Below are 6223 nucleotides of genomic sequence, written 5' to 3' on the forward strand. Positions count from 1 at the left end.
AGTGCATTTTTAGAAATAAATGATCGTGAACTTATCTGCTTGTTACGTTTTTATTTAGGTATAAATGTGCAGTTTGGTGCTTAAAATATCTATAAATAGTCTAATGTATATCAAATTATGGATATCAAAGTGTCTCATGCTTTATATTGTTTTGGTTAGGTTTTTTGATTAGGTTTAGAAATGGGATTGGGTTAGGGGATCTAAAATATTATTTTACGGGATCCGGAGGCTGATTATGAGGCCAAGGAAGATTTTGCGGACGATCAGGAGGCCAGGAAGGAGCCTGCAGATGATCAGGAGGCCAGGGAGGAACCTGCAGATGTTCAGGAGGCTAGGGGGATCACCACAGGGCAAGGACAGGGTCAGGAGGCCTGGGAGGTGGCCACAGGGCCAGGACAGAGTCAGGAGACCTGGGAGGCAGTCACAAGGTAGGGCAGGTTCAGGGGCAGAGCCACAGTGGGTTCGGGGAGTTGAGCCTCAGGATTCGGAGCCGAAGGTGGAGCGGGCAGAGCCGCAGGAGGAGCAGGGAATTGAATTCCAGGAGGAGGATCCGGAGGTGGAGCGGGCAGAGCCGCAGGAGGATCTGGAATTTGAGTTCCAGGAGGAGCCGGAGGTGGAGCTGCAGGGGAATCAGGGAACTGAGTCTCAAATGGAGTGGGAGGAGTCTCTGGAGGAGTCTCAGGAGAAGCAGGTGGAGCCGCTGGAGGATAAGTCTCAAAAGGAGTGGGCAGAGCCGCTGGATGAGGAATCACAGGAGGAGCGGATGGAACCGCTGAAGGAGGAGTCTCTGGGGGAGCGGATGTGACCGCTGGAGGAGGAGTCTCTGGGAGAACGGACAGAACCGCTGGAGGAGTCGTCTTTGGAGGAGCAGGCAGAGTCGTGGAAGACTCTGAGGGTGGAGTCACCATGGTCAGGAGTGCTGGCCACAACTGGAAAATGGCCTCAGTGACCGGGAGTGCTGGCAGTGACGGGGGAACAACCTTTGTGGCTGTGAGTGCTGGCAGTGACAGGGGAATGACCTCCGTGGTCGTGAGCATGGGCAGTGATAGGGGAACGATCTCCATGGTTGTGAGCATGGGCAGTGATAGGGGAACGACCTCCATGGTCATGAGCATGGGCAGAGATATGAGAATGACCTCTGTGGTCGTGGACACAGGCAGTGAAAGGGGAACGACCTCCGTGGTCGTGAGCATGGGCAGTGATAGGGGAACGATCTCCATGGTTGTGAGCATGGGCAGTGATAGGGGAACGACCTCCATGGTCATGAGCATGGGCAGAGATATGAGAACGACCTCTGTGGTTGTGGACACAGGCAGTGAAAGGGGAACGACCTCCGTGGTCGTGAACACTGGCAGTGACTGGGAAGCAGGAGCCCCTCTCCTCTTCAGCTTCCAGACAGCCATGAGCACAGCTGTGGGAGACTCGGAAGGTGGAGCCGTGGGAGGCTCGATGAAGGAAGGCAGAGCCATGGGAGGCCCGAGAGGTGGAGCCATGAGAGGCTCGAAGGAAGGAAGTCTTCAGGACCGAGGCTGGGGAGAAAGTGGTCTCCACTGAAGGGAGCTCAGAGACCACATTTTCTTGAGTGTAATACTGTAATTTTTGCACTGGTGTATTTAGGGAATAGAAAGTGAGAGACGGACACAGTTCAGAACATTAGACACGATACGGTGAGCAAGAAAAGAGCATACACAGAAAAGAAAGAGCATGCTTTTTTTGTCATAAGTGTCTTGAGCTATAGGTCAGAAATCCTTGGTTGTACATACATGATGGGAACATAGGATGCAGCACATGTAAAGATGCCAAGTCATTGTTCCTGTCCGACAAAAGAACTGGACTACATTTTTCTGATGAGTGCATCAATTGATCAGTGAGAAGTAATAGCAAAAAGACATTGGAAAATAAAAGTTGTAAACACAGGAGAGTCCATTACATCAAACGGAAACTGAAATGACAAAAGGAAACACTTCCTAACAAAGTAATTTAAAGAGCATCTATTATGGTTTTTCGAATATTACCTTTCATGTAGTGTGTTATATAGCAGTTTTTGAATGTAGAAAAGTCTGCAAAGTTTCAAAAATCAAAGTGCATGACAAATGGAGTTATTGACTCCCAAAAGAAAGAACCGATTCTGAACACCTGAAACGAGTCGTTAGTATTTCCAGACTTACTTCCTGTACTAACCTATGTAATTTGGCTGCTCGCGAACAGCTTTGACCCACCCTCAAACACTACACTAAGCGGTAGACCAATCACAACAGACTGGGACATCTGACCAGTCAGAGCAGAGTAGGCTCTCTGAAAGGAGGAGTTTAGAATGAATCCTTTAGAACGGATCATTGAACGTGTCGTTTTTGACACTGGGGAAAAAAGGTAATGCTGCAATTTTAATTATGAGCAAACTAAAGTGTTTTTGACCTTGGATGCATGTAAATCTATTGTATGAGACCTTTAAAACAAAATTAGGCACATTTAAAAACCATAATAGGTGCTCTTAAAATTAGTGCCAACTTAGTCAATGAAACAACAAACTAACTTAGGACAACATACACAATTGCAAAAGAAAGATTGTCTTTTAAAAAGATGACTCCTCTGATGAAGCTCCAAGAACTGAATGGAACTGCAGTGGGACAACTGCATGGCTCAGATCACTAATCTGCTGAGAAAATAGAGCACAAATCAAAAGAAATTAAGAAAAAAGTGGTGCCTCATATAAAAACCAAGGATTCCCATGTGAGCCTAACAATTGATGATAGCATTGTATTTGGTCTCACCTACTTGTTAATATTTGTCAGATGAGATGTCACTAGAGAAGGTGATATTGACTTTTTTTTTTTTTTTTTTTTAAGAATTTGTTGAATTTAAAAGTGATTATTGATGAGAATATATTGTGGCAAAATCTCATTGGTATTGCTGCTGATGGTGCTTCAGTTCTTACAGGCCAAAAAATCGGGAGATTGCAAAGCTAAAACATGACTTTCCAAGAGTGAAGTCCATACATTGCTTAGCGCACCGGTTGGAGTTACAGTAGCTGTACAGGATTCATGAAAAACTATCTGGCTGCAGTCATTTTGAAGTAATAATTTCAAAGCTGTACAGCTAGTTTCATCAGTCCCACAAGAATGCAAGATTACTATGCCAAGCAGCAAATGATCTAAACATTCAAATTCAGAAAACTGGCCAGATCTTCAACATTAGATGGGTTTCCAGTAGTTTCAACACAGTAAAAGCGGTGTGGAAAAGTTTACCTGCACTAGCAAAACATTTCAATACTGAGAGTGAAGAAACATCTCGCACCTATGTTGAAAGAGAGAAATACAAAGGGCTTTTGAAGCGCTTCACAAATGCAAGCTTTATGTCTGATTTTGGTAGTATGAAGGATCTTCTATGGGAACTCCAGAGCCTCTCACTTAAGCTGCAGAGAAGAGATACAATACTTGTTGACAGCAGCTGCAACATTAAGCAGAGCACTGAAGTTCTTCAAGCACTGGAAATCCAGGAAGGAAAATCTACTGGAAAGGCTGAACAAAGTATCTCATCTAGTAATTTTTAAAGGTAAAAGAGAGGGGAAGATAAACAGGCCTCAGTTTTTTCAAGCACTAATTGACAAATTAAAGTGACGTCTGCCAAGCGATGATCTTGAGTTACTAAAGCCCCTTGAGATGTCAAACTGGCCCAAGCAATGGGAACAGCTTGTCATGTTTGGTGAAACATAGGTGCACAAGCTGGCCAAATTTCTTTGTGAATCTACCAGACAAGCAATAGATGAATTTAGAGACTTTAAATTGCAAGGGACACAGATGGGAGAAACCCTCAAGAAATAGTATGTAAAACCTACCCTACTTAGCTACCTCTGCAGAATTTGAGAGGAAATTATCAGCCGTAAAATGACACAACCATCAAGTCTCGTAACAGGCTTCAGGCAAAGATCTTGTCTTCTCTTGTTTTTGTTGACATCAATGGGCCACACATAGAGCTCTTTGACCTAGCACGATTTGTGATGTCCTCGATAAAATGTAACCATTGTCTGTCTACATCATGCCTCACAGGGAGAAAAGTTGGAGAGGGTCAACCCACATGTTTCTCAGATCAGTAGCGAACAGCTGAACTGCCTTCACACTGTGCATACCATTAGCGTTCTGACTTATCTGAGAAACATTTTCTCTGAGAATATTTCAGCAGTCATGAAGTGTGTCCCGTATTTTGTTGACTGTTTAAAAGAACTAGCAATGCACAATTCATGAATGAATCATTCTTTTGAGTCAATTCTTTTCAGTGAATGGGCCAAGTGGGCTTGTAAAATAGTCAGTACAATTCGGTCATTCGTTCGGCCACGCTTTCTCACTGAATCATTTGGAGCAGATTCTCACACAGTAAAACAGTATCACTATATGAACACAGAAAATACAGTGCTGGATAAAGTGGATATTTACCTATTATTAACTGAAACAAAATGCTGCCTTTTTAAGAGGTAACTGAGAAACGTAAGCAAGTGCTGTGTCATGAGAATAAGGGTCTGTTCGCATTGAATGTGTTTTTGCATCCGCTCACAGTTTTTCAATCATTTCCATAAACATTTGCTAGATGAATGTTTTTGACCACTACGTCACTTTTGCTATGTTTTAGCATCTCTCACAGGACTTCAACTGTTAAAATACGTCTCAAGACACCTACGTCCTGCTCTTGTCGTTACGCTGCGTCTTGCTTTTGTAGCGAGAACGCCTGTGTTCTGAACGGTTACTGTCTTTTAAGCTTTAGTCAGTGCTACACATACTTGAGAAAATTAATAAATGCTTCTCTCAAAATCACTTTGGTGTTATTTTTGCAAAAATAAAAAAATCTTCTGGGGGAGGATGCCCACGGTCCCCCCACAAATAAAGGTAGCTAGACTTAAGTCAGATTTCTGTGCATATACTGCAGGTGGCCATGTCTCACATATACATCTCACATATACAGTCTGGTACAATGTTTTGAGTAAATACTGAAAGTACTCAGTTTTACTGTGATTTAGTGTTAAGAGTTAGTGTTAGGTTCCGTTCAGACCGTGTTGTTGCAAAAAAACAGAGCTAGACACAACGCAACGAAGAGAAAAGAATGCAGGTGTCTTAAGATGCATTTTTTTTATTTGAAGTTTTTGAACTTGACATACCATCTGAAAAACAAGGCACTTCTGAGACACACGCACTCAAACACAAACAAACTGCAGTGAGTGTCGTGTACTTAAGCATACGCACAACTGCACATGAGTGCAAGATATTTCAGAATCTGATTGAGAATGTTGTTGGATTCAAACATTTAAATGGATAAAATTATTCTATTTAATGGATTATTTTAGGTCAACACCACCACTGAATAGTAGGACTGCATTCTTTTCTTAGTGTGTGCATTGTGTGCCAATCCATTGGATCGCTTCTTCATAATCAACTTCATGTAGAGCCGGGGGGCCTCCGTCAAATCTTGTCAGAAAGCGATTAAGGATTGTATTAGGACTATAGTAGGTGAGGCTTGATTATCTAGCCTTCCTCTAGGGGTGTCAGTCAGAACACAATCTTTGATCAGATTCAGTTCAAAGGAGGTATATTGAGCCGTTAAACCCAACAGCAACACACAACAGCAGTACATGGGCTTGACAGGTTAAATGCGTGTCCACAAGTATAAATGTGTCAGCATGTGAGCATAGGTGTGTGTGGTTCTGCAATAAAAACAGAAATAGCCGAGCACATTTAGGTGCATTCTTGTGTGTGAAGACACGGCCAGTATGGCCTCTTGAGACGGCAACGGGAGTTGAGGTGAGTGAGTGTTGTTAAAAGTTAAACTACACTTGAGTGCTTGTTCGTCATTTCTGTTTCTTGAGCTTCATAGACCCGTACTCTCGATTTCAGTCATGGAGCATCATACACTACGAGATTTCCTCCGTAGTCGGCTCAAAAACATCAAACATGTTAATATAGTCCTCCAAATAGTTGGAATCATATTCAGAGGTTATAATATCAGAGTCAGTATCCGTCATTAACATGATTTTCTGTGAAATCTGAATATGACAAGTTCACATTGGAAAAGACTAGCACCAACTCAGCCTGAAATTGGGGCTAAAATCTGTGTTAAAGTCATGTAGTGTAATCCAGGCTTTAGGGGGTGTGTTATTCCAGGAAGGAACAGAGAATCTCACCCCAGTGGCCGTCTGCTAGAGGAGGCAAAGGAGGCTGAACCTCCTCAAAAATGTATT

This window comes from Myxocyprinus asiaticus, chromosome 5 (genome assembly GCF_019703515.2).
Source record: "Myxocyprinus asiaticus isolate MX2 ecotype Aquarium Trade chromosome 5, UBuf_Myxa_2, whole genome shotgun sequence".
Lineage (NCBI taxonomy): Eukaryota > Metazoa > Chordata > Actinopteri > Cypriniformes > Catostomidae > Myxocyprinus > Myxocyprinus asiaticus.